The sequence below is a fragment of the Podarcis cretensis genome (genome assembly GCF_951804945.1).
Source record: "Podarcis cretensis genome assembly, chromosome: 13".
Lineage (NCBI taxonomy): Eukaryota > Metazoa > Chordata > Lepidosauria > Squamata > Lacertidae > Podarcis > Podarcis cretensis.
In genome coordinates this window covers 5,074,091-5,101,723 of record NC_137182.1, presented here as the reverse complement: position 1 = coordinate 5,101,723, position 27,633 = coordinate 5,074,091, and the positions used below count along the sequence as shown (strand labels likewise).

Genomic DNA, 27,633 nt, shown 5'->3' with positions numbered 1-27,633 from the left:
GTATAGTGATTATAACATAGTGATTACTATATAGCGATTATAAAGGCAGTTGCTAGAACTCTTGATTAAGTTGCCCAATCCAGACTTTTAAATAGCCATTTGCCAACCATGTGTAGGAGTTGCCTCCAGGTAAATCTGCAGGGAAGATTCTGTAAACAGAGCGAGAGTTGGCTCCTTCTCTTCTCCTTTCATGCTGTTGACTTACATTGGTCTGCATGGGGAAGACTGACTTAATAGTTTCTGCAGACATATTGTCTGTAGACACCCATGAGCGTATTGTTACAGGTCCCCACTTATTCTAATATTGAACCTGACCAATTTCCCACAGCATAGCCAACCACAGACAGGAACTCCCCAACAGTGGCGTAGCGTGGGGGGTGCAGGGGGGGCCGGCCGCACCGGGCGCAACATCTGGGGGGTAGGGGGCGCAAATCCACGGGTAGGGGGCGCAAATCCATGGGTTAGGGGGCGCAAATTACTTGCCTTGCCCCGGGTGCTGACAACCCACGCTACGCCACTGCTCCCCAAGTATGCAAAAGTCTTAATTTCACAAACTAATAAAGAGAAAAAGGACAACCTAAGACAGCCTGACAAAGACTTAGCGTGCTCACCTCCCCCAGGAGCCAAAAACAGAGGGCACTTCTTCCAGAGGAAATGTTGGTGGGGGGGAGAATTATTTAAGAGAAGCCTCCTGCACCTCAGCTGAATGAGCCCCCATATCGCTCCAGCTCATGTGAGCAGGAGGTATGGGGAATTCCTCAAAGGAGCAGGCAGGCAGAAGGAGCATGAGAAGGTGCCAGAACCTTCTCAGACTCCGTCTGCCTGCCTGCAGCTTTGCCATCTGAAGCCTTTTGAGCTGGCATGACGTATCACCAGCTCAAATTGTCTAAAACTGGCATTGCCATCTGAACCCCAACACAGACAATTTCAACACAGTTTCAGACAATTTACCAATATACTGGTGGCCTCAACCTGCCTTCCCTTTCTGCATTGTACCATTCAAATTTGGTGCCAGATGAATGTTGTTGTTGTTTAGTCGTTTAGTCGTGTCCGACTCTTCGTGACCCCCTGGACCAGAGCACGCCAGGCACTTCTGTCTTCCACTGTCTCCCGCAGTTTGGTCAGACTCATGTTTGTAGCTTCAAGAACACTTTCCAACCATCTCGTCCTCTGTCGTCCCCTTCTCCTTGTGCCCTCCATCTTTCCCAACATCAGGGTCTTTTCCAGGGAGTCTTCTCTTCTCATGTGGCCAAAGTATTGGAGCCTCAGCTTCACGATCTGACCTTCCAGTGAGCACTCAGCGCTGAGTTCCTTCAGAATGGATACGTTTGATCTTCTTGCAGTCCATGGGACTCTCAAGAGTCTCCTCCAGCACCATAATTCAAAAGCATCAATTCTTCGGCAATCAGCCTTCTTTATGGATGAATACCAGATGAATACCTTCCTGAATACCTGTCCCTAACCCACAACATTCGGTACAAGAAGGCAACTGTGCTATAGCATTGTCCTGCTGAAGTTCAGGGACAGATGAGCAGGAATTTATTCACCAAGGCCTGCAGCACAACAGGTTTGCACTATTCGGAAGGATGTTAAAAATCCCAGTTCATCCAACCCTCGCAGACTCTGCAATGGTCTTTAACATTTCCCTTTTTCCTTTCCCATTGAAGTAAGGGGGCAAAGACTAAAATAATCTCAAGGGATAAAGTGTGGCCTTAAACCCCAGCCCCACCAACACTCATTCCCCTCAAACTAATACTTTAGCCAATTAATCTGCTGATTAAAGCACAGAGACTTAATTAAGTTCATTAACTTTGCACCCCTAAATTCAGAGCCAAAACCACACCCAAGAGGCCTGCATACAAACCAAAGGTGTTGGTTCACTTTGCCTACGTATAGGATCAAAAGCCTTTTAGCGAAACAGCCCCAGTGAATTCTTTGCCTTGCAAAAATATTCTTTAGGGTTCCAGACGTGCCAAAGTATGATTTGCTTGGAATTTCTGTTGAACTATCTTTGACGGCACAGTATTTACATCTGGGGATTCTTGAAATTGTTTAGACTTGGCAAGCTTCTCTCATTACATCGCTGCCACAATATGATTACTACTGCTTGGTACCCTGAGCCAGGCAATGAGGACATCCTGCTCTTCCTGTCTCAAGAGCAGCGTTAGAAACAGAGATATAAAAGCAAGGAGCCAAATGGCACCTTAAACCTAAATTATGGTCGCCACAACTATGTGTCTAGGCGCAGTTTTTAAAAACAAGATTACAAAGCAAATGAAGACAAGGTGGAGGTTCTAGCTGAAGATGGAATAAATGCTGTGCACAAAACAGGAGCTCTTTTAAAATACAGAAGCAATCAAGTGGAAAAGCAGTCTATAAGAGATGTGACTGCAGTTTCATTCTAGCAAAACTAAAAACCTCTTGTACCCAATTAGAGGGGTAGTTTGCCAAAACCTGTAAATTGGTGAACAACTTTGCGCAGAAAACTTATTTGTTGTTGGTTGTTTTTTTTGCAATCTGGAGAGTTTGAGCCAGCCATAGCAAAACACGTCATACAGAGAGCACAATGGGACTTAAATTTAGGTATGTATAGGACAATAACACCCAATGAACTTCATGGCTGAGTGGGAATTTGAACCCTGGTCTCCCAGGTCCTAGTCCTACAGATACTCCAGCCACTAAGGTAAAGGTTAAGTTCAGTAAAAGGCGACTATGGGGTACAGCGCTCATCTGGCTTTCAAGCCAAGGGAGCCGGCGTTTGTCCGGCTCATTCACTCAGTTAGAAGAGAGCCTTTTGGAGTGCCTCACAGCCTCTTTTAGTTAAAAACTACCCTGAACAATTTGGTGTCATCAGCAGACTTTGCTAATTCATCTCCAAGAAGGTCTAGAAAGATGCTGTGTCTCGTGCTGCAGACTGGGTTGAGAAAACAGACCACACACATCCAGCACATCTCACTCCATTCCTAGAAAAAACGATACAGCAAAATCCAAATAAAGGGGACAAACCTTTATTCTTCCAAGCAAGCCAGCAAACATATTATTATGAGAAGAAATGAGAGGCAAAGCAAAAAAGTGGAACTTCTTTACTGCCAGAGCCATTTTACTTTTGAGAAGAAGCCCCACAAGCAATAAATTGATTTAACAGTTTGCAGCTGGTGTTTGTTTGCAAACCTCAACCTGTCTCACAGAAAAACTGAAGGAAAGGGGTGAAAATCAGCCGGATCTCTTCCTGATCCCAATCCCCACCCTTTGCAAGCCACAATGTGTTTCTATCTGCAAAGTGTGAGATTTAAGGGGAGGGGTGAAAATCAGCCAAATCTCCCTTTCTGCCCAGTGCCCCCTACCCCTTCTTCAGAGTTTGCTTACTTATGCAAATTGTACAACAATGAAAAATGTTCCCTCTGACTCAGCACATCAAGAAGCTGCCCACCCCCTCTCCTGCCCAGGGAAAGGAGATTTTGGTCGCAAACCACATGACTGGAAATCTTGACTTGGTCGCAAGGGGGGACTCCTGTGTCGCAGAGAGCCAATGGCGACGGGTAAATTTCGAACGCTGACCAAGAGGTATGGTCAAACGTCAGATAATACTGCTCTTCTAATGCCTTCCCCCGTCCAACACAAAGCGATGTGTGCTGGAAATCTTTCCACTATCATTATTATCTTTCTGAGAAAATTCAGAAATAGATTGCTTTCATACAAATCAGAACACAATAGTACTCAGATTGTACTACGAGGATGAATACTAGAGAATGCAACGTGGTTATTAAGTTTTCTGGTGACTATCCCTTGGAAGCACATATAATTTTTTATGTACACTGCTCTTCAGGTGTGCTAAAAGTAGCATGCTACACATCTGCAAAACCTTCATTGCCCACCCTTAAGTGTAAAGGAATTACCGTATATGCTACTGAGCATGTGAATGCATTTCAAGTCTCTCCACTCCTTTTTCAATGTTTAATTCCCATTTCCAACGATAACCAAATTTAAGTCCCTTTGCTCTTATTCATGTCCTTTCCCTCCTTCACTACACTTCCCTGACCAACAACTACAGATCAAAAATTCCTAGGAGCAGAGATCTGTCTGTTATTGCATATGCAACTCTATTGTAGACTTACACGGTATGTCAATACAGGTAAGTCAATAAAAATAATTTCCAAGTACGGCTTTGAATTTGAATATAAACATTTAAACCCTGCTAAGTACATTTTGAGTGTTTCCCCTTTACCAAATGTTTCATCCCTCCTACTTTGGGCTACCAGAAAACTTCTGAGATATTTATACAGCAAGTAATGGCTCGTGTTTATTAAACAAAACTTTGACGAGTCATTATGTCAAACATGCTGGATCAGATCTATTTAGGGCTGCAGATAAACCACCCCATGTCACTGGGAGAAAGTAGCAGATATTTCCCAGTGACTGTGGAGAAGGCAAGGCCATTTGCCACGTGTGGTTGAGGGAAAGGCCCATGGCGCAACGATAAAAGCACAAGTTTTGTCAACAGAAAATCCCAGGTTCAATCCCTGACGTTTCCTGTTAAAGATCTCAAGTTGCAGAACAGCCTGTGCTCGAGACTCTGGAGTGTTGCTGCTGCCAAAGGAGGCCGTGCTTGGCTGTTCCACCAATGCTCTCAACTCAGTGCAAGGCAGCTCCTCATATCCAGGGCCAAGAGTTCTGCTGGAAGGAGAGCAGGCATGCAACACAGAGAGAGGAACACTTAGGGGTCCCATCACTTTACTGCAACAGCTACGCTACTTGTCTAAACCCTACTGCTCAAAAGAAATTAATTACTGCTCCATGTAATTTAATGGCGAAAGAAATAACGCTGTGGTCCCTGCTAGGGTTCATCATTAGCTACGGTGAGGGGCAGGGTTCAAAATTAGCAGGGTGCCAGGGGCATTTTGAGCCTAAAGATTCTCCACTTGCGAGCACCTCAAAAAGTCTGGGTGCCATTTTTGGTGCTTGGCTGACATTCAAGGATTACTGAAATGTATGTGCTTTGAAGCCTCGAAGTATATGCTAAGGCATGGGTAGGCAAACTAAGGCCCGGGGACTAGATCCAGCCCGCCAATGATCTGGGAATCAGCGTGTTTTTACATGAGTAGAAAGTGTCCTTTTATTTAAAATGCATCTCTGAGTTATTTGTGGGGCATAGGAATTCGTTCATTTTTTTTCTTCAAAATATAGTCCGGTCCCCCACAAGGTCTGAGGGACAGTGGACCAGCCCCGGCTGAAAAAGATAGACAATATGTTGAGGAGTTTGACAATAAAGAGTAGAGTGTTTTGAAAATTAAAGTATGGTACCAATATTTTTATTATAAACACCAAATTAAACATGTACAGTGGTACCTCGGGTTAAGAACTTAATTCGTTCTGGAGGTCTGTTCTTAACCTGAAACTGTTCTTAACCTGAAGCACCACTTTAGCTAATGGGGCCTCCCGCCGCCACCGCACGATTTCTGTCCTCATCCTGATGCAAAGTTCTTAACCTGAGGTACTATTTCTGGGTTGGCGAAGTCTGTAACCTGAAGCGTCGGCAACCCGAGGTACCACTGTATTAACAACTTCTGTTAAAAATGTGATATTAACAATGTGTCACTTATGAGAATTGTGTATTACATCATGCTCCAATGGCGACTAGACGAGCCTGCACACACTCCAATGGCGACTAGACAATTGTTTTAGCGCCAACAACCCAGGTCCCAGGTGCCATTTGGTTCCTAGCTTTTCTATCTTGGGACTCGGCTAGACTGGTAAAAAAAAAGGCGATTTATATGTGTGATACAACATTGTGCCACCAGATGGCAAAGTGGAGTCCCATTTTTCTCTAACTGTTTTCCCTGTTTAAAATTACATTGCTTTAAACTGAAACGCTTCTTTGATGTGTCTAGAATACAGACCCCGTTTCTAGCACCGGTAAGAAGTGTATACAATAATGCATGTTGTGGAGAAGGTGCATACAGATAAGTTTGTTCCTCTTTCGTAATACTAGGACCTGGAGTCATCCACTGAAAGCAAATGGTGGAATATACACAGAACTATGGAATTCATTCTCACAAAGATGCAGAGATGGTCACCAAAATGGACTGCTTTCCAAGACACCTAGATGTATCAATGGATGATAGAGGACCATCATGGCTTGCTTGTAGTTATGACAACTGCAGGCAACCTCCATCATCAGAGGCACAACTCCTTCGTGGTGCATGCTCTAGTTATCTCCCGCTTGGACCACTGCAATGTGCTCTACGTGGGCTACCTTTGAAGGTGACCCGGAAACTGCAATTAATCCAGAATGCGGCAGCTAGACTGGTGACTGGGAGCGGCTGCCAAGACTACATAACACCGGTCTCGAAAGACCTACAGTGGCTCCCAGTACGTTTCCGAGCACAATTCAAAGTGTTGGTGCTAACCTTTAAAGCCCTAAATGGCCTCGGCCCAGTATACCTGAAGGAGTGTCTCCACCCCCATCGTTCTGCCCGGACACTGAGGTCCAGCACCGAGGGCCTTCTGGCAGTTCCCTCATTGCGAGAAGCAAAGCTACAAGGAACCAGGCAGAGGGCCTTCTCGGTAGTGGCGCCCACCCTGTGGAATGCCCTCCCATCAGATGTCAAAGAGATAAACAACTACCTGACATTCAGAAGACTCTGAAGGCAGCCCTGTTCTGGGAAGTTTTTAATGTGTGACATTTTAATGTATTTTTAACCTTTGTTGGAAGCCACCCAGAGTGGCTGGGGAAACCCAGCCAGATGGGCGGGGTTGTTGTTGTTGTTGTTGTTTAGTCATGTCCGACTCTTCGTGACCCCCTGGACCAGAGCACGCCAGGCACTTCTGTCTTCCACTACCTCCCGCAGTTTGGTCAAACTCATGCTGGTAGCTTCGAGAACACAGTCCCACCATCTCATCCTCTGTCGTCCCCTTCTCCTTGTGCCCTCCATCTTTCCCAGCATCAGGGTCTTCTCCAGGGAGTCTTCTCTTCTCATGAGGTGGCCAAAGTCTTGGAGCCTCAGCTTCACGATCTGTCCTTCCAGTGAGCACTCAGGGATGATTTCATTTAGAATGGATAAGTTTGATCTTTTTGCAGTCCATGGACTCTCAAGAGTCTCCTCCAGTACCATAATTCAAAAGGGTTTTGAATTATGTTTTGATGGGTGGGGTACAAATAAATTATTATTATTATTAGTTTCACCAGCACGGCAGAACTAGGCGCAGCACCCACTGGGTCCCAAGATACAGCCAAGGGGAGCACTAGAGGGGACTGCAGCTAACAGTGTTGTCCACACCTTCTGTCCTCAGAGCAGCTACTGAGTGGTGCGCACAAAGAGCTCCAAGGTCTCTGCCTACTTTCTGTAAGCAGGGTAACAGACGTAATGGGCAAAACCAGTGCCTCTATCTATCTATATCCCACCTTTCCCCCCTGACGTAAGACGGGGGGGGGGGGAGAGAACGACAATAACTGTAAAACAAGTAAATATTAATAGAATTAAACTGCATGTAGCTCCCTTGGTAAAGCATGAGACTCTTAATCTTAGGGTCGTGCGTTCAAGCCCCACATTGGACTAAATGACCTTCGTGGATCCCTTGCAATTATACTATTCTATGCTTCTCTCTATATAAATATAAAAGATATATTAAAAACATAAATACAATAAAAACAGCATGGTACCAGCCCCCTCATTCGAAGAAGTCAGTTCCCCAAAGCATGTTGGAACAAGGAGACAACAAGGAAGGAGCCAGTGTGGCTTCTCTAGAGAGGGAGTTCCAAAGTCTGGGAGCAGCCTCCGAGAAGGCCCTGTCCTGCATCCCCACCAAGTGTGGACTGGGGGGGAGACCAAGAGACGGACCTCCCCTGAAGATCTCAAAACCTGAGCAGGTGTATACAGGGGAACACAGTCCTTCAGATAGCTTGGACTTGTAGAGCTTTGTGGGTTATAACTACAGTGGTGCCCTGCAAGACGAATGCCTCGCAAGATGGAAAACTCGCTAGACGAAAGAGTTTTCCGTTTGGGAGGTGCTTCGCAAAACGAATTTCCTATGGGCTTGCTTCGCAAGACGAAAATGTCTTGCGAGTTCCTGCGGGGTTCCCCCCCCCCTTTTCTAAGCCGCTAAGCCACTTATCCGCTAAGCCGCTAAACCGCTAATAGCGCTAAGCCGCTAAGCCGTCAATGGGCTTGCTTCGCAAGACGAAAAAACCGCTAGACGAAGAGAATCGCGGAACGGATTCTTTTCGTCTTGCGAGGCACCACTGTAGCGCCTGAATTTTCCCTGGAAACAGTCAGTCAGAGGAGATGTTCTAGCAAGGGAAACCGTCTGCTCCCTATAACAAACTCCTGTCAGCCCCAGCAAATCCAGAGCCCGGCAAAACCTCAGGGAACACACTGACTAGCCTAGCCTCACAGGTTTCTCTGCATGGAAGCAGGACACAGGCAACGCTGCCTGGAGCCCGATGCGTTCTGACAACCGCCGACACGTGAAATGTTTCGCCCTTCGTTTTAAAAAGTTAAGCTTAGGCCACCTCCATCCTCACCCCCTGCCATCACTGGGGCGCCTGCCAAGATGGCTGCCTATCTGGCCAGAAAGGAACTGGAGCACCCTCAAGGGGCGACCCATCTTTACAATGAATCATGGTGCCCTCTTGCGGCAAGGGCAGGAGGAAGGTCCCTCTGCTCCACAGCCCTGCAGGGTCAGAAGCAGGCATCCCTGCTACACTCTGCCAAGAAAGCTCCTGGCTTCTATGCCAGGTAGGCCAGGTGCCCTAAACTCTCCCTAACTGGCCCTTTTTTATTTCATAAACTTCGTGCCCCACTGGATTGCAGGAAAAGACCTCAAAGTGGTTTACGAAGAAAGGTAAAACAATGAAATTATAACTAGAGGGTTCACAACCATAATTTAAAACATACATAGACTGTAACTACATCCATTTCTGAAGGAAAATCTTAAGAGGACACGCCTCTGGAAGAAGTATTTTATCAGTTAGCTGGAGTTGCCAATCAGTCACAATATTGCGTTGTTCTACCCCAAGCAGAAATCAATGAACCTAAGTTAGCCAAGTCCATCAACCACAATGGGTCTACTCTGAGTAAGAAATGCCCTGGATACAAACCTTTACCCTTGGGCCAGTTGTCAGAATTAGGGAACCAAGTCAAAAGAAATAAATGTTCCAACAGAGCTGGGTTTGGTGTTAACATGCACACAAGGTCACCCTAAGGAAGTGGTGGGAGACTTAGTCATGCAATGCAGGTGCGGGATGGAAAATCTTTCTGCTGAGAATGCAAACAGTGCTACTCCATATAGCTGCACGATATATATACAAAAAACATGTAGGATGGTGGCATCATTTTGCAGGATGCAGAACTCGCGAGGCATGTGCGTTGATTTCCTGCAGACATGCTGATGTGGCAACAAGCTCCAAATAAAATCCACACATCTCTCATTCAGTCTGCAACCACTTAACTTATCAGCCCAGCAGGAAAACCTGTGCAGGGCACTTACACCTTAGATAGATAGATAGATAGATAGATAGATAGATAGATAGATAGATAGACAGACAGACAGACAGACAGACAGACCGAGGCCAAGCGGAGGGCAAGGCACAGAAAATGCAGTCACTTGCTTCAAAGGGAACATTTTGCCCTAGGACTGAGAGATAGCTGGTTTTCAGCAAAGTGATTTATCACCAGCTAAACACTGCAATATACAGTGGTACCTCAGGTTAAGTACTTAATTTGTTCCGGAGGTCTGTACTTAACCTGAAACTGTTCTTAACCTGAAGCACCACTTTAGCTAATGGGGCCTCCTGCTGCTGTCGCGCCGCCGGAGCACGATTTCTGTTCTCATCCTGAAGCAAAGTTCTTAACCTGAAGCACTATTTCTGGGTTAGCGGAGTCTGTAACCTGAAGCGTATGTAACCTGAAGCGTATGTAACCTTACCAATATATCACTATGTCTGAAATAAGGATGAAGAAATATAGAATAGGCTGGCTTCAGTTTTTCTCACATTGTGATTTTTGCATACCGCGCACACACAGACACACACAGAGATCATGATTCACAATATATTCCCAGGTCCAAAATTATGAAGCTGGTATCATGGTATAGACTTCAAACTGGTTTTGGATGATATATCGATATATTGACCAGCCGTATTCTGCACGTGCTCAGGGTTCGCAGCCCTGAAGGTCCCAGAACTTTTGCTATGAAGAGGCAGAATACAGATCACAACTGACTAGGTAATTAGGACTGAGCTCCCAAGATAATTTACTGTGGGAAGAAAAATGAAGAGCCTTCATGTGATTTGGCATGGAGCTTCTGGGATGAACAGGAATCATTGCTTCTGAGTAGATTTTGTAATTAATATAGGTACTGTGTTCTAATAAAAATGAATGCTTCAGATAATTTGAGTACCATTTGACAAATCAAATATCAAGCCTGATCTCCAATCTCTCCAATCGCACAAGCTGCAGGGTAGATCACTTGGATAGAGAGAGTACATATCACAAATGCACACACACCTGGCGTTTCTACACAGATTTTGTTCATGCCACCAAATCTGGAACCAATTGACACTTCAACTTATTCTCATATTAAATTGGTTCAGGTTCACATAAATCATGTTCCTGGGGGCAAATCTATGGCAACCCAAATCAGGGCAAATTAATGTTCAAATTTGTCTTTCACCATAAACAAAACATAACAAGTTTTGTATTTCAGTATAGAACACTGAAGATGCTACAGCTGGGCACTAGCATTCCTCGCCTAATTCAAGGAGAGAATGAGATTAGTCCACCAGGTACCACAAACATTAAGAAATAAGTAGATATCTTTATTCCTCTTTGAGCAGAGCTCAGATCTCCCGCCAACTCTGAGCTAGTCAAAACTTATTCCAGAGAGAACAATCAAATGGTTGTGCAGCGGTTGCCAACCTTTTTGGGCCCGTGGGCACATTTGTGAACTACAGAAACTGTTGTGGGCACCGCAAAAACACACCAAAATCGAGTCTATTTGCTGCAATTCTATTGGCTTATCTCGACTCTAATTTTGGGAGGCGGGGCCTGCAGGTGCCAGAAAACACGCCTGGCACCAACTTTGTCAACTGCTGCTGCTGAACAAATTAGAAACTATAATGCTACTGAACGTTTGTGCCGTGTCAAAATGTGTGCTCCCAATTTCTCAAATGTTTTATTCCCTTGTGAAAGAGGCTTCTGGTTTTTGTCCCTCATTCTCAGAGCACTTAAGAATTTCTGTAGAATTTGATGAGTGTGGACTTGAGCTTTCCTGAACATTGCAGAGTTTTTCCTTCAAATAAACTTTACGCCAGCTTTGTGCAGCCTTTCTGGGCTGCCCATATTTCCCAATCTGAAAAAGCCCCATGGGAGGAGCTCATGATACTTTCCACATGGCTTCAAATTGAAGCACAAGGACTCAGGAAGGCTGCAGTGTTCAGGCCACTGGTGAGATGATCTGCAGAATTAAAGTAAGGAAATTCACCATCACACCTCCCTTGGTCACCTTAAAAATAAGGTTAGTGCAAGAAGAAGAAGAAGAAGAAGAAGAAGAAGAAGAAGAAGAAGAAGAAGAAGAAGAAGAAGAAGAGGCAGCAGCAGCTCAACCACCCATAAGAATTTCATCAAAATTCTCTCTGCCCTTTGATAACTTTTGAATGCAATTTATTTTCTTATTAATTGATGGAGAACTTTTTTTTTTAAAAAAAGCAGGTTTTTTAGTTCCACATTACTGAAAACACAAGACTGGTTTGGATGGGTTCCCCATTGTTTGGCCTCCAACATGCAACAGAACCAAGCAGGTGAGAAGATCACCTCGAACATATGCTCACCTGTAGAGGGACTTGTAGAGATATCTCTGAGGCAAGACTCTGCTCTATTGATTTATCTTCATTATGAGCTTCCTGCCTCTACATGAACTGTTTCTGGACCCCTGCTTAGCTCTGTCTTAATTCCTCTTTTGTTATTGGTTGGGGAACAGATTGTAAAACTGTAAATTGATTTCTTTTAAAATCTGAAAGCAAGCAAGTATGAACTGAAGCACTGATACAAAAAGACTCCCTTTTAAAAAGAGGCAGCACAGGAATCCTGGATCGCTAAAGCAACTTCTAAGAGATGCGAGCTGATTTATATCAGAGCTAATTGTTAAAACCGGCAGATGCATAATTACAATAAAATGTTTGTTTCCATTCTGTTTAATACCAGCCTGTGCCTTCAGATTACAAGCTGGCGAGCCACAAGTTATCCTCTCCTAACTGGGCACTTGTCTAAAATAGATGCACTATTTTTAGCAAGGTACTTAAGTATCTCAACTACAGCCTGTGCAGCAAAAGGCTGACATATGTCACTTTCTCATTCCAGGAGGAAAAATTCAATATTAAAAACAAGTACACATGCAAGACATCTTGACCGGATATCTTGGGTTTTCAAATATTGTTTTTAGTTCTACCCTTAAAATAACAACATAAATATGGGAGGGAGGGTAAAAGAAAGGATGGACCGCTCATACAGGTTGATGAAGAGCCTACTGGGGGTGGGGAGAAGGGGGGGAAATGCCACAAAATACTTTCCCTGAGCCACAGCAATGATTCCTTTCATTTTCAATACAAGACTCTAGAATAGCCTTCTGAAAAAAGCTGGTGGGCTCCAAGGGGCAGAGCTTTTTGACAGCCTTTCCCAATTCTGCTGATATTAGGTGGAACGTATTAGTCCTATTGAAGTGTCCTAGAAACCAGGAAATGTACAAGATGGGGAGCTCCAACCCCAATCTCCCAGTGTAAGTTGGAGGGCAGCTCTCAGATACAAGGGAGCCTTTGCAGCTGCTTCCCAACCAGTGCCAGATTTATGTATAAGCTAAACAAGCTATAGCTTAGGGCCCCACTCTCTTGGGGGCCCCAAAAAAATGTAAAGGGAAAAAACTGGATGTACATTTCGAAAATTTAAGATAAAAAAATAAATAAAACAAAACCTACATACAACAGTGTTTTGTGTTGTGTAGGCTCCTATGATGTAAGTAATGGCCCCCGCCTGCTACAGAAAGGGCCCCATCACCTTCAGTAGCTTAGGACCTCATCAAACCTAAATCCGACCCTGTTCCCAACTTGGGAGCGGAGCAGGATTGGCAGTGCCTCCAGAGTCCTTTACCTGCCCCACAGCTGACATCCTATATAGAACATCAGGTGGAAGCCAGGTGGGGCTGGCTTGACCTTGCGGGCCTATTGGGTGGGGCAGGCACAGCTCACCAGGCCTGCATTCCAGAGGCTCCCTGTCTCTGCTAGACACCTCATTGTCATTTAAGACCTCAATACTCAACCTAGAACTCTCTCCTGAATAGAACTATGGTTTGGACAATTGCACAGTTAAGCTCTGAGCTACAGATAGAGATTGAGATATGAACCAAAGTACCATAAGCGGTTGGGAGGAAAGGAGGGGATTTATTAAGCACTGCTCTATTTATTCAATCTGAAGCAATTCTGATAGCTTCTGGATTCCCCTTTGAGAAAAAACACATTTTAAAAATCACAGCCAATAAATAATACCTTTTTGCTTATTACATTTTAAAAAATAATCTTTTCACAGGGCGGGCACAGTTGGTAAAGGTAAAGGACCCCTGACAATTAAGTCCAGTCGCAAACGACTCTGCGGTTGTGGCACTCATCTCGCTTTACTGGCCGAGGGAGCTAACGTTTGTCCGCAGTTTTTCCAGGTCATGTGGCCAGCATGACTAAGCCGCTTCTGGCGAACCAGAGCAGCACACGGAAACACCGTTTACCTTCCCACTGGAGCAGTACCTATTTATCTACTTGCACTTTGACGTGCTTCCGAACTGCTAGGTGGGCAGGAGCTGGGACTGCGCAATGTGAGCTCACCCCGTCACGGGGAATCAAACCGCCGACCTTCCGATCGGCAAGCCCTAGACTCAGTGGTTTAGACCACGGTGCCACCCACATTTTTAAATTAAGGTTACCAGACGTCCCTGTTTCCCAGGGACGGTCCCCAGATTTACAAATCTGTCCGCATACAAAATCAAATGATTTTTGTCCCCAGATTGATTGAAAAAAATCTGGTAACCTTATTTAAAATATTACTTGTGTATTTTACGTTGTTTTATCATTGCTTTCAATGTTCATTTTTTTGTAAGTCACTCCAAAAAGCAACTAATAAATTCATCTTTTTCCTAACCAAAACTACTGTCATTCGGATATCCTCAGTTTTTATGCTGTTTATGTAGATGTGAAGATAAGCCATATCTCATTGTCTTTGAAGTGCAACCATTTCCTCTCTTATAAGACACTCCCATTCAGTTGCCACCATCTGCATCAAGAAATCTGTTTATCAAGGTATGAGCAAATGGCAAATCCAGCTCCCCATTAGAGCGGTCGCATTCACATGCCAGGTTATGCCATAAAACATGGATTAATGTGCACAAATCAATCACACTTGCTTCACTCCTGCTCACTCCATTTGGGAGCTAAGAAGCCACAAACCCTGGTTTAGCATTGCACAAGAAGCAGGAATTGTGGTTTCTTTCACTCTGAACAAACCATGATAAGTTAAGGTCAGGGACAGTGGTTTCTGTCCTGCAGGAATCAGACAGACCACTGTGTAATAAGGGTGTAGCAGATAAAACCAAGATATCTTGTACACGAACCAGGCCTAAGGAATCTGCAGCCCCTCAGAGGTTGTCAGAGCTCCAGCTCCCATGGAGAACGGTCAGGGACATTGGGAGCTGTAGTCTAATGTCTGGAAGGCCAGTTTTTCCATCACTTTCCCTGGCCCATAGTACAACAATACAGTTGCTTTTTGTTATTAGATTTTCCAGTTCACTCACAGTCTGCTGTCAGCAAAGGACTTAGTAGTAATCTCCAGCGCACTGCTAAGTTACACCATCCTGATCTGAGGCCACTTTCATTAGAATACTTGCTGTCTTTGTGATAATTGGTCCAAACCTTTTCCCTTTAGAAGGCAGGTAGGCTAGGCAGGTATTTGAACAGGGGTCTGCATGTCTAAACACTAACAAAATATTCCTTTCAGATATGTGTATGGAAGTTTTCTGCTTCAATAGAAGTTCTGGAGCAGAACGCAAATGGCATCTATTCTCAAGTCCAGATTCATGGATCCTATTGAAGATGACGGCCAGTACTTTGCTATAACGGGATATGCATTTGAATGTAGTCCATGAAGGCAGAGGTTCCTTTTGTGTTTAAATTGTTTTGTCTTCTTCCTTTAGAACATCTTATAAACACTCATAATTCCAAGCATCCAAAAGCTGAAAAAAGAATCTTCCAAAATGAAACTACAGTCAATTGAGTTTCTCAATAACTGTTTGCGGCAATTTGGAAAACTAAAATTTGGAATCCTGTCACTTTTGGAAGGAGACTCTCTAGTTTTGGGAGTACATGTTTTTCTCCAACTGCTTTAAAGATTTACACAGATGCCTATTTTCCCATTTTTCAGGAGTGGGACCACTGATGCACAGCACAAGGGAGCCTCAGAGACTTTCTTAATTATGCAAAGTTCCTTCTTTCTTCTCAGTGGCACTCCAACCATATGAAATTAAGGGAATTGGGAATCTGTGGGGTGTTTGTACACCATCTAGTGTGGCATCAAATGTTTAAACAATGTCTACCGGATCATCTCCATGAATAGGATATCCCTAGATTACTTCCCAGAATCCTCTGCAACACTTGGGGATTCCATAGCAGACCAGAAAACCTTCCTTGAAGTTAGAAAGTTTGGAAACTGGTACTACCAGTCTTTACTCACTGCTGCAGTTAGACACCAACTGACATTTCCCAACCTAAGCAATCAAGAAACAGACCATCCTGAAGCTGGATGGGCAAGCACATCCAACTGCTGCATCAGCATTCTGGTAATATTATGCCATAAAACATCATGTAAAGCTCCAAATCCGCCAATAATTCAGCATCAGAAAGATAGGTAAGAGGACAATCCAACCACAGAAAAATATTTTCAAGTCCTAATGATTTTCTGCAAGAAAGGAGGGAAAGGAGTTAAGTATTTGTTAAGCTCTGCTGAAATTAGTAAGGGGGACCTAAGGCTATGTACACATTCGTGGAGAAAGCCCCATTTAACCTAATAGTTTATTCAGAAACAACTGCTCCTAAATGATCTATACAAGTTTAATATGTAGATTTGCCACCTTCACTTTGGCTAGAATCTACCTTGGAGGTATTTAAGCAGAGGCTGGATGGCCATCTGTCAGGAATGCCTTAGTTGAGATTCTTGCATTGGAGGGGGTTGGACTAGATGACCCTCGGGGTCCCTTCAAACACTACAATGCTACGATCCTATGATCTCAACTACACTTGTTTACTGCAGCTTGCTCTTACAGCAAGTCACTTGCCCCAGTATGCAAGAAAGAGAAACACATACAATGGAAATAGAAATGACCTCAACTATGGCAAAGGTTTTTAAACTGTGGCCTGTGGAAAGGCCGCACTTATTTTCCTCAATGTGATGATGGAGGACTGAATTATCAAAAGGTCAACAAGCCCCTAGGCCAGGCTCCATGGTTCTCATAATGCAGCGCTGGTTTTGATGACAATGGGAAAGAATGCTTTGCTTTTCACATCCCTGTACAAGATGGGATTTTCATCACTTGCCACCCTCAAATCCCAATACAAAAATAAGATGACTGCTGAACCCAACCCCAAGGCTAAAGCTTACAAAGATTACTTACGCCTGACGTTTGCTCAGAAAACATTTGCACCCACCACACTGGACAACAAGATCACAATTAATATAATGAGTTGCAAAGGTACTTTTGATTAGTAGAATGAGAAGTTTAAGTGGTCCAATAAGATGCCAAGAAAGGGGTTCATAAAACGAGTTTGGAAACTGTGCTAATGTAAAACAGTTGCTGTACCAACTGTACCAACACACCAATGCAAGGGCGCAAAAGGAAGCAACGTTTTCCCTGTGCCAAAGCAGGTAATGTTCAACAAATAGACAAGTGGAAGGGGGGTTGTAAGATGATGCTCGGAGCACACCCCCATGGATACCATCATCAAAACAAATGAAGAGGGAAGCAACAGCTGCCAAAGGATTGGGATATCTTTCTGCAAGCAGTGCCTACAAAACAGTAATAAGCAGCAGTAACCTTCAGAAGTGCCTTACATAATTTAAGGCCAGTTGATGGCCCTGCATTGTGCAGGGAAACCAAGCACTTTTCACCCTTGCATTCATGCCAAGAACCTCCCTTGGGGGGGGGGAGGTTTTTTTCTAAAAAGATGCACCATAATTCCGCGACCTCCACCACTGCTCTGGCTAGCCACCCTTCGGAAAAGGCGGCGAAGGGAAACCAAAAGTTTGGGGGAATCCTTTTTGGCCCAAAAGATCCAGTGCCACGCGCGCAATCGTCGCCAACAGACAGTCGCCGCAACCCAGCGGCCACAACGTGGCTGGCAAACTCCGTCGGCGCAGCCCCGAAGCCGGCGCCTTCCCAGCTCAGTCTCTCGCCCGCAGCCGGGAGCCTCGTTTCTTACCGGACCAGGAGAGCCCGAGCTCTCTTCCGCCTCCGCCTCCGGCCAAAGCAGCCTCCTCTCGGGCACTTTCCCGGGACAAGCGCGGCCCCCGACCCGCACCAAGGGCAGCGCGCGCCGGAGCGGCGGCGGCGGCGGCGATTGGGAGAGCCGGGCAAGCCCCTCCGCTGGGGTTACTTGCAGAAGGGCAGGCGGCGGCGGCGGAGGAGGAGGAGGAGCAGGCGGGCGGGCGGGCGGGCGCGCTGGCTCCACCCTGGTTTTATGATGCAATGTGGAAAGGGCACCGAGGCTCCGGAGAAGTCTCGCCCGCCTTGAAAGGAGAAAAGAAAGGAAGGAAGGAAGGGAAGAAGAAGGCGGCGAAAGCGACCCGAAAGCCCGGGCGCCGCATCCCCCGGCCGCGCGCTTGGTGCGCTGCTTCTCCCCCCGCGCGCAGCTCCCCCTCGGGCGCGCCAAGTTGCCCGGAGGAGGGAGGCGGCGGGCGAGCCATCCTGCGCGCGCTTCGCCAACTGGCCGGAAAGTCCTTCCCAGCCCGCGCCGCCCGGATCCGCAGCTGCGGCGGCGGAGGGGCGACCAGGACTTCTCCGCTCCCGGGACGGCCAGAAACTTCCTCGCCTGGCTTAGGCAGAGGGGCCGCCGCGCGCCCGCCTCTCCGCCGCCCGCCCGCCCGCTCACCAGCAAGGACCGGGTCCGGGCTCCGTCCCCCGCGTGGCTCCCGCTCGCCTGCCTGGCGCGGCCCTCCCAGCAAGTTTCGGAGCGGCCGGGCAAGAGGGAGAGGAGGGAGGGACCCGCCGAGACGGGAAGGGGCAGCTCTTCCTCCGGGAGGAAGGGGAGGGGGATGCACCGAAAGCGGGAGAAGGGCAGCCCAACCTGCGGCCGAGGCCGGCCAGGAGCTGCCCTCCAGGCGTCCGTCCTCCGGCAACTCCGGGCTGCGCGCCGCCGCCGCCTTCTCCTCCTGCCGCTGCTGCTGCTGCCCGCGCTCGCTCCTCAGCTGACTCGCCTTCCCCGCTCCCAGGCATCGCCTCCGCCTCCGCCGGGCTTTAAACCCTCCCCCGCCGCCGCCGCCGCCGCCCCCTCCCGCCGCTTGTTGCGCGCAGCCGCAACCGACGGCGCCCTGGGCGCGCGGGGAGCAGGCAGCGGGCAGGAGGCGCGCGGGGAGGGAGCCCTCGCGTCTTGCGCCGCCGCCGCCGCCGACGGGGCTCCTGGCGAGGCGAGCCTTCCGCCTCGGGGACCCGGCGCGGGCCGGACTTTCTTGGCGGGACGGCGACCGGGGGGTGGGCGCCGACGCCAGCCCCTTCCTCCCCCTCCGGGCAGCCATGTTCGGGGCGGCCGGGCTGCGCGCTGCCAAGGGCCCTCGCTCCGGGGCGCAGCGGACGCCTGGCGGCCGGCGAGGCGAGGCGAGGCGAGGCGAGGGCAGGCCCGCTCCCTGCGCCGGCTGGGCTCCGAACCCCCAGGCTTGCCATAACAGGAGAGGGGGGGAAACAGGTCTGCTCAGTGGCCTAGCGTGGGTTGTCAGCACCTGGGGCAAGGCAAGTAATTTGCGCCCCCTAACCCGTGGATTTGCGCCCCCTAACCCTATCCCTTGGGACGCAGGTGGCGCTGTGGGTTAAAGCCTCAGCGCCTAGGGCTTGCCGATCGAAAGGTCGGCGGTTCGAATCCCCGCGGCGGGGTGCGCTCCCGCTGCTCGGTCCCAGCGCCTGCCAACCTAGCAGTTCGAAAGCACCTCCGGGTGCAAGTAGATAAATAGGGACCGCTTACCAGCGGGAAGGTAAACGGCGTTTCCGTGTGCGGCTCTGGCTCTGGCTCTGGCTCTGGCTCTGGCCAGAGCAGCGATGTCACGCTGGCCACGTGACCCGGAAGTGTCTCCGGACAGCGCTGGCCCCTGGCCTCTTAAGTGAGATGGGCGCACAACCCCAGAGTCTGTCAAGACTGGCCCGTACGGACAGGGGTACCTTTACCTTTACCTTTACCCTATCCCTAACTCTAACCCCCAGATGTTGCGGCCGGCCCCCCTGCACCCCCCACGCTACGCCACTGGTCTGCTCCCAAGCCCTCTCTGCACAGCTTCAGGTCGCCTCTCCGCCGGTTGCTCTCGATAGATGGTCACTGGATTTGACCTACCGTGATAGTGGCTTCTGAATTGTGACTGCATTTTATTATGAGATTATAGTATTTGAGAGGCAACGTAAGGCCAAACATGTCGCTCAGATCCCTTTTTTAAAAAGGGGAAATGACAGGTAAAGGGTCCCCAAAGGCCTTGGAATAGCTGGACATCCCCCTGGGCTGGAAGGACCATTTCAGATAAGACATTCCTCGATCCCTATCCCCATCTCCAGCCGCACAGCACAGGGCAGGTACTGAGGTCGTGCGAGGGAAAAGCAGCAAAGGGGGAAGGCAAGATTTGGAACAGAAATGGAGAAGAGAAAGGGGGGCAGGGAGTGAACTGAAAGGATCCTGGGGGTATCTTGAGAGATCTGGTGCAAGGCAACAAAGTTGTGGCTTACAGGAGTGCTCTGCTGTTTGTGTCCATCTGTGCTCAAATTTGTAGGACTATAAATCAACCTAAACGTTGCAAAACCACCAAATGTCTCCAATGACCATTCCCTTCAAAAGAAGCCAAACCCCCAAGAAAGTGCTGCCCCTGAATCTTTTCGTGGTGTGTGTGTGTAGAGAGAGAGGGAGTGGTCTAGTGGATCACAAATTTATTAAGACCACACAACACTGTTTTGACCCAGGTGTGGGCAACCTGTGATTCTGTATGTCGCCCAACACCACCTTTTGTCGTACGTGAAGACCATGTCTAAAGTGCAGTGCTCTGGCGCCCTTCCCCCCACCCTCAGTGGCACAGAGCGATGTCCCAGACACCCTGGAGACACTTGCAGGCAAGTTCTCTGCCAACCAAGACCAGGCACTCCCCTATGGCCATTGGCACTTCTGCCAAACCCAAGTACCCGGTACTTTTGCAGGATCACAGCCTGGGCACATGGAATAAAAGAAGCATCTGCTATGGAGCACAGTGTTTCTCTACAAACTGCATGGGGAGAGTATATTCGGTCTCTGCCCCCAGTGGGGGGCAGGCTGGGCATGGGCCAAGGTGTGTTTCCACTTGGAACTTGTTGAGGTGCCCATGCTCCTCTCTCTCTCTTTTTTTTAAATAGATATTTATTAAAGTTTTTAACAAAATACAACAGAAAAGTAAAAAACACAAAACAGAAAAATACACAAAACACAAAAAGTAAGTAAAAGTAAAAATAAAAAAGAAGAAAAACAACCATTATTCTTTTGCTATTTAAAGTTCTTATCCTTATTTTCCTGACTTCCTCACACCTTCCCTTTTTGTATTCCCATTTACAAAATCAGATCAGCAAATCCTTACCTTCTTTTATTTATCTTAACTCTATATCTTAACGTATCAAAATTCTATGTTTTCACCCATTATCAATTCACTTATTTGCATACTCTTTTTAACTTTGTTGCTAATACCACTTGTTTTCAATCCAACATCATTTTAACATTCATTAATTTTGTAATACTTCTGCAGATAGTCTTTAAATTTCTTCCAGTCTTCTTCCACCAACTCTTCTCCCAGATCTCGAATTCTGCCAGTCATTTCCGCTAATTCCATATATTCCATCACCTTCATCTGCCACTCTTCCAGGGTGGGTAGATCTTGAGGTGCCCATACTCCTCCTCTCCAGGGAGCCTTGAAAATTCGGCTTTGCCAGAGTGGCAAGGCTTTTGGCATGAGCAAAAGGGCCAGAGCTAAAGTGGTCTTTGCTGGGGTTTTGTGCTCCCTATGGGGGTGGGAGAGAGACCCCAGCACATTTCTCCAAGGGACCCTGGAAATGAATTTCAATTTTAAATATCTGACATGCAGAAAGACACCACAGGCAGCGTGGGTCTTCTATGGAACTTGTTGCCCCACCCCTCTGGAATCAAGATGTGGTAAAAGTGATCAGCCTCTCTTTTTGAGGATGAAAATGTTAAGGCCAGGGCCGGCCCCCATGAGGCAAAGTGAGGCAACTGCCTCAGGTGGCAGGATCCATAGGGTAGCAGATCCAAATGTAGATCTTTATTCCCTGTAGTTCGAAAAAGCTTTTTGACACCGCCACTGGAGAATTAAAAGCAATTGAGCAACAAGAAGCTGGGGTCTTCCTTGACTCATCAAATGTTAGCTCCACTGTGGCTCATTTCCAAGGGTAAGTGGGTAAGTATCTCCATTCCATTCCAGGAAAACAGCTGACCTTGCACAATCATCTAAAATTGGCTTTCAGGTTATTAAAGACTAAAGAGATGCCTGTTTGCCACTATTCATGAGTCAATAGGACTTACTCCCAGGTAAATGGGATTAGGATTGCAGGCTAAACTGTGTACAATATGACATTAATGACATACATTTTATAGAAAATAAAATCACTTGAACTGGAATCGGGATAGCTGGTGGGTTTTTGGACAGTTGCTTGTGACAATGAAAAACAGGCTCCATTTGAACAACTGTTAAAGGTGTCTGTGTGTACATTTCCTTGTAATTTTAAAAGCCTGTTCTGAAAGGATACACTGATGTTTGGGAGTACAAATGCTTTGCCTGATTCAGCAGTTGATAAAAAGTGTATGAGGGATATTTCTTGGGCATCCTGAAATGGGCCTGTAGATATATTTAGTTTTTGTGTGCAACAGCTGCATTGTTTGACACAAAACTGTTCTGTGATTTAAAAAACTTAGTGAGAAGGTTCACCGCAAAACTTGTTATATACAGTGGTACCTTGGGTTAAGTACTTAATTCGTTCCAGAGGTCCGTTCTTAACCTGAAACTGTTCTTAACCTGAAGCACCACTTTAGCTAATGGGGCCTCCTGCTGCTGCTGCTGCCGCCAGAGCACAATTTCTGTTCTCATCCTGAAGCAAAGTTTTTAACCCGAGGTATTATTTCTGGGTTAGCGGAGTCTGTAACCTGAAGCGTATGTAACCCAAGGTACCACTGTATAGCCGTAGCAATGGAGCTTTGTCCCGGCAGCCTACAAAGATCTTACCAGTGTCTGAGTGAATAAAGGCAGAATACTTCAGGAAAACAACACTTAATTAGAAAATAAGCTGCAGCTTATTGGAAGGAAGATTACCACTATCATGTATAAAGAGAGAGACATATATTGATATAGATGAAACCCAGTTCAAGGGGTTGATGTTTTTTGGTGATGCTGCAGCATGCAGAATGGGGCTGCCTATTCATCTGGGCTGCCATTCAAGGCAACTGCTCTAGAACCCAACGGCCTTGTTGAAGTTTTAAGAACAGTGTGGTAAGGAAAGGAAGCAATTAATTTCCATCTGTATTTTTAAATTATTTAACTTAAAATATTTATTACTCACTCTTCATTGTAACAACAGTCCTAAAGCAGCGTACATAAAATCAGAGCACAACATATACAATAAAATAATAAATTTATCATACTAGCAGCCAGGAGAACTAAAACAGTAAGTGTTCTTAATAATAAACAAAAGAAGAAGAAAGAGAGAGTCCCGAAATATATGATGTACTTTCTTTTGTCTGTCCCTAATCTTCAGCTTTGCTGAATGTCTACAAGATTGTTATGAGAGGGAGAAAAACTGAATACAATATTTGGTTCAGATTCTGATTTGGCGCTTCAAAAAATAGTTTGATTCATTCTGAACCAAGTTAAAGGCTATCTGATTCAACTCAGGGTCTGAATCTAAATCCCACTTCAAAAAACTGAAACTTTGTGCTTCTCCATTCACTGTTATGGGATTTTTTAAAACACTTATAACTACCCATCCCTTTACAGAAGTGGATAAAATTGTGAGGCATTGCAGCCCTGCTAAATAGGCCTGGCAGCATTGGGCTGGATAGCTTTGAAATCCCTCCCCCTCCCTGCAAAAGAAACTATTTTGAGGGAGAACTGGGTGGGGCAGGGAGACAAAAGAATATGATGCTCTAGCACTAATGGAACCAGAGAGGACTGATACTCTCAAACCAAGCGTGTCCCAAACACACTTCTCTTTTGGATAATTTGTACCTGTATGAAGTTGCTTGGTGGCATGACCGACACTCTTGGGTTCAAGAAGATATATAGATGTACATGGCATGCCAGGGTGCTCAATGAAGAGACAAAAAGCTTCCCCAATAAATCATCCTTGTTTAAGATTTAAAACCAGTAAAAAGAAAGAACTGTTCCCCATCCCCCTTCGCTCTTGCTGTTTCAGCCCTGGAGAGATAAGAGAGATCTGCTGGCCCTCATAAATTTTACAAAGGGAGGTACAAAGCAAGTGAGGAAACAATTGACGGTTCTATTTTCACGAAGCACAAGGAGATTCTGGGAAAAGAAGAAGCTCTCATTAAGCACATTAAAAGGTGCTCATGAGAGGGAACAGACCGGGAGGAGGAGGTGTTGGAAGCAGAAGAGGTAAGGTTTAGTGAGCAGGAAGAAACTGTGGCAGAGAGCAGTTCAGACTCCAGGGCTGAAGCGAAAGTTGGAGAGGAGGGGGGGGGACCAGAGGCTGGTGAAGAAGCCAGGGGGTCTCCCCCTTGTGCTGCAACCAGCTCCCCTCTCCCCTGGTCTCGCAGGACACTGAGAGAAATGAAAAGAGCAGAGAATGGTTGTGCACAGAAGCAGTTGGCGACTGAGAAACACCCTGGAGAGGAGAAGCCTTAGAGAGCGGTGGGAAGGCCATCAGTTCTCGCAAGTGCAGCCTGGCCCCCGGCAGAGACATGGTGCATGGTAGGCAGGCAGGGGGGGATTTGGTGGGGCTCTCCACAGGGCTGGTGGGCTGCCCTGGGCATGGAGGCTCTGCTGCTAGCTGCCCTGTTCAGCAGATGGCATGGGAGCCAAATCCTAGGGCCTGAGGGGTCTTCGACCCCCCATAAAACATTTGAGGGACCAGGCCCCCTCAAAGTTGATTCAAATGGTGTGCATGCGCCACATCATATGATTGATATGTGGTGGGTCTTACCTGCCCCCCTCCAATATTTTATTTATGTTGGCACCCCCAGCAGGTGGACTTGGGGGTGGCAGCTACCTGTCAGCGAGTGCAGTGGGTTGGACTAGATAACTCTAGCGGGTCCCCTTCCAACTCTACAGATCTCTTGCTGCCCTTAGTTAATGACCAGCCCAAAGGGGCCTTGTGTATGGTGGGGGGGGGGAGAGAGGTGGTGAGGAGGCTGAAGTGGCCATTAGCCACCTCCCCCTACCCCCACTGTGCACTTGTCTTCTGTGTTTACAGTGGTGCCCCGCAAGACGAATGCCTCGCAAGACGGAAAACTCGCTAGACGAAAGAGTTTTCCGTTTTGGAGGCGCTTCGCAAAACGAATTTCCCTATGGGCTTGCTTCGCAAGACGAAAATGTCTTGCGAGTTCCTGCGGGAGTTCCCCCCCCCCTTTTTCTAAGCCGCTAAGCCGCTTATCAGCTGATCCGCTAAAAGCCGCTAAACCGCTAATAGCGCTAATCCGCTAAGCCATCAATGGGCTTGCTTCGCAAGATGAAAAAACCGCTAGACGAAGAGACTCGTGGAACGGATTCTTTTCATCTTGCGAGGCACCACTGAATTTACTGGCTTCACAAGAGTCTCGAAGTGTTTCAATTTCTGGGAATGGAGTTGAGAGATGACCTAACCTGGGGAGAAAACAGCAAAGACCTGATGAAGAGAGCACAGCAGAGGTTATATTTTACGAGAATCCTCTGGAAAAACAATCTCTCATAGGACCTGTTGATGGCATTTTACCATTGCACTGTGGAGAGCGTATTAACTTATGGTCTGTGTGTGTGGTTTGGGAGCTGCATGGTCAGGGAAAAAACAATGCTGTCCAGGGTTGTAAAGACTGCGGAGAGAATAATTGGGTGCACACTTCCCACCTCGGATCAAATCTATGCTTCCAGGTGCCATAAGAAAGCGGCAGAGATAGCGCAGGATTGTACGCACCCCGGAAATGATCTCTTTCAGCTTCTGCCTTCTGGAAGAAGGTATAGGGTTATAAAGGCCAGGACTAGCTGCCTGAAAAACAGTTTCTACACAAATGCAATTCTGGTTCTAAACGCAGCATAAGGGGTCTCTATAGTATAGTGTATTTTTTAGTATAGTGTATTTTATAGTATAGTATAGTGTATTTTAAAATGGGGTTTCAGAGTTTTTAGGGGGTTTTATAGTATAGTGTATTTTAAAATGGGGTTTCAGAGTTTTTAGGGGTTTTTGAATGTTTTATGCAGTTTTTCAATTTCATTGTTCTGTATGGGACAATGACAATAAAGATATCATATGTATTGTATAATTTTGACTAGAAGCCTAAAATATTTTTATTTTTACCTCCTTTTAATTGTATATATTTAATCATATATATTCAGTTTTGTACACGAAATGGTATTGACTGTATTGTGAACACTTTAATTCACAATATGGGCATTTATTTTGGTGTGTTACTGGCTCGCTGTTTCTGTGGGGAAGTGCTCTTGCGGCCTACACAGTCTGAGAGGTTGGGCTGCCCTGCTGTAGCCGGCTGGGCCGGGTGATTTGCAATTGCTCACTAGTGCTCTGAAAGTCCAAGCGGAACAAAGGCCAAATGAGGATGCTTTATTAAATCAATCCTGAAAAGAAAGCTGTGTATCAAATCCTTAGTGCTGTGATAATAACTGGTCACGCGCAGTAATGCTCAGCAGTGGCTCTTGTTTGTTGGTTGGGTGGATGTGAAAGCACAGGTAAACACCTCCTGATCCATGCAATTAGAGCTTTTGTGTTCAATAGAACAGGTTGTGCTGAGTCTTGTTGCATTGTTGTTCCTGCAGGATAAATATTGGAGGTCTGACCATCACCCGGTTACTTGTGCTTCTAGTGGGGCATCGGTAGAAGACGGAGTATTGAAACCTGAGTGAAGAACCTGCTCTGCTTCTGTGCAAACTTATTAAATCTTTACTTCCAGTCATAGATTAGATTACCATGATATCCAGCATCATGCTTCCTTTTATCCATTGATGTTTTAAAAAATGGTAAAGACAGAATGATGGAACAATGTGGCATTTGGAGACCACATGCAACTTGACTCATGTAAAAGGCCAATTTTGTCTTTCAAATATTAACAAGCAGAGACACAAAAGCATAATGGGCAGTATCGCGCACTTAAATCTGCAGCTTTGTTTCAAGTTTGAAGAATTAACCACAAATGTCAGTGAAGATAAAGAGTATGCCAAGTTGCTAAATAACTTGAAGGTAGGTAAACCAACTGCAGAAGAGAAAAAAACAAGGGTTGCCACATGTCCTCTTTTTCTAGGACACGTCCACCTTTTCATGATGAGAGTGGCCAGAGAGATCCATAGTTAAAAGTAGAGGTTGGCAAATGTGTCCTCTTTTTTGCTCTTCAAAATATGGCAACCCTAAAATAACATTGGAGAAGATACTGGTTTTCTGTAGTCAGCCAACATATGAATAAAGCAGGAGACATATTTGTCTCATTAATAAAAGAATATTTTTTCTTTGTATGTTTAATGGCAACTTTGAAAGAAGCTTGCCAGTTCAAATGTTAATATGAGAAAAGGAAAACATAACTGAAACAGCAACAAGGGCTGCAGATAATATTCCACAGTATATGTTTGGGAAAACTCAATAAGAAATGTGAACTGGAACACGTTTTTAGAACTGTTGGGCATAAATGCTCGTGTTGTACTCAGGAGAAATCTATGTGTTGGAAAAGGATTAATGTGGGTTTCCAATATGACATATACCAAAAACAGGTGGAACATCTAATAATCAAATTTGACAGGGTTCCTGACCCAGCAAGTAACTATGTTGTTGTCGTTTAGTTGTGTCCGACTCTTCGTGACCAACCATGAACCAGAGCACTCCAGGACCTTCTGTCTTCCACTGCCTCCCGCAGTTTGGTCAAACTCATGCTGGTAGCTTTGAGAACACTGTCCAACCATCTTGTTCTCTGTTGTCCCCTTCTCCTTGTGACCTCCATCTTTCCCAACATCAGGGTCTTTTCCAGGGAGTCTTCTCTTCTCATGAGGTGGCCAAAGTACTGGAGCCTCAGCTTCAGGATCTGTCCTTCCAGTGAGCCCTCAGGGCTGATTTCCTTAAGAATGGAGAGGTTTGATCTTCTTGCAGTCCATGGGACTCTCAAGAGTCTCCTCCAACACCATA

The 27,633-nt window shown here is 46.3% G+C and overlaps 1 protein-coding gene and 2 long non-coding RNA genes across 5 annotated transcripts in view; 2 read left to right on the top strand and 1 right to left on the bottom strand.

The window, feature by feature from the left end:
* The window catches only part of GRB10 (growth factor receptor bound protein 10), a 91,295-nt gene extending 72,778 nt beyond the window's left edge, over positions 1 to 18,517 (bottom strand). Inside the window, exon 1 of one of the 2 annotated variants that reach the window (XM_079949621.1) lies at positions 18,368 to 18,517. The gene's annotated coding sequence lies outside the window, so the exon portion shown is untranslated. Of the gene's footprint in view, positions 1 to 17,503; positions 17,647 to 18,367 lie in introns of those variants that run through there. The other variant, XM_079949623.1, reaches the window with a different exon arrangement.
* A 1,019-nt stretch (positions 18,518 to 19,536) lies between these two features.
* LOC307200248 lies at positions 19,537 to 22,081 on the top strand. The gene is made up of 2 exons (XR_013832353.1): positions 19,537 to 20,618; positions 21,173 to 22,081. It is a non-coding gene; the product is annotated as an uncharacterized lncRNA (long non-coding RNA).
* A 1,245-nt stretch (positions 22,082 to 23,326) lies between these two features.
* LOC307201190 lies at positions 23,327 to 26,444 on the top strand. Of its 2 annotated transcripts, none has more exons than XR_013832630.1 (2): positions 23,327 to 23,912; positions 26,283 to 26,444. It is a non-coding gene; the product is annotated as an uncharacterized lncRNA (long non-coding RNA). The 2 variants fall into 2 exon arrangements; XR_013832631.1 differs by having other exon boundaries at positions 23,327 to 24,227.
* The last annotated feature ends 1,189 nt before the right edge of the window (positions 26,445 to 27,633 follow it).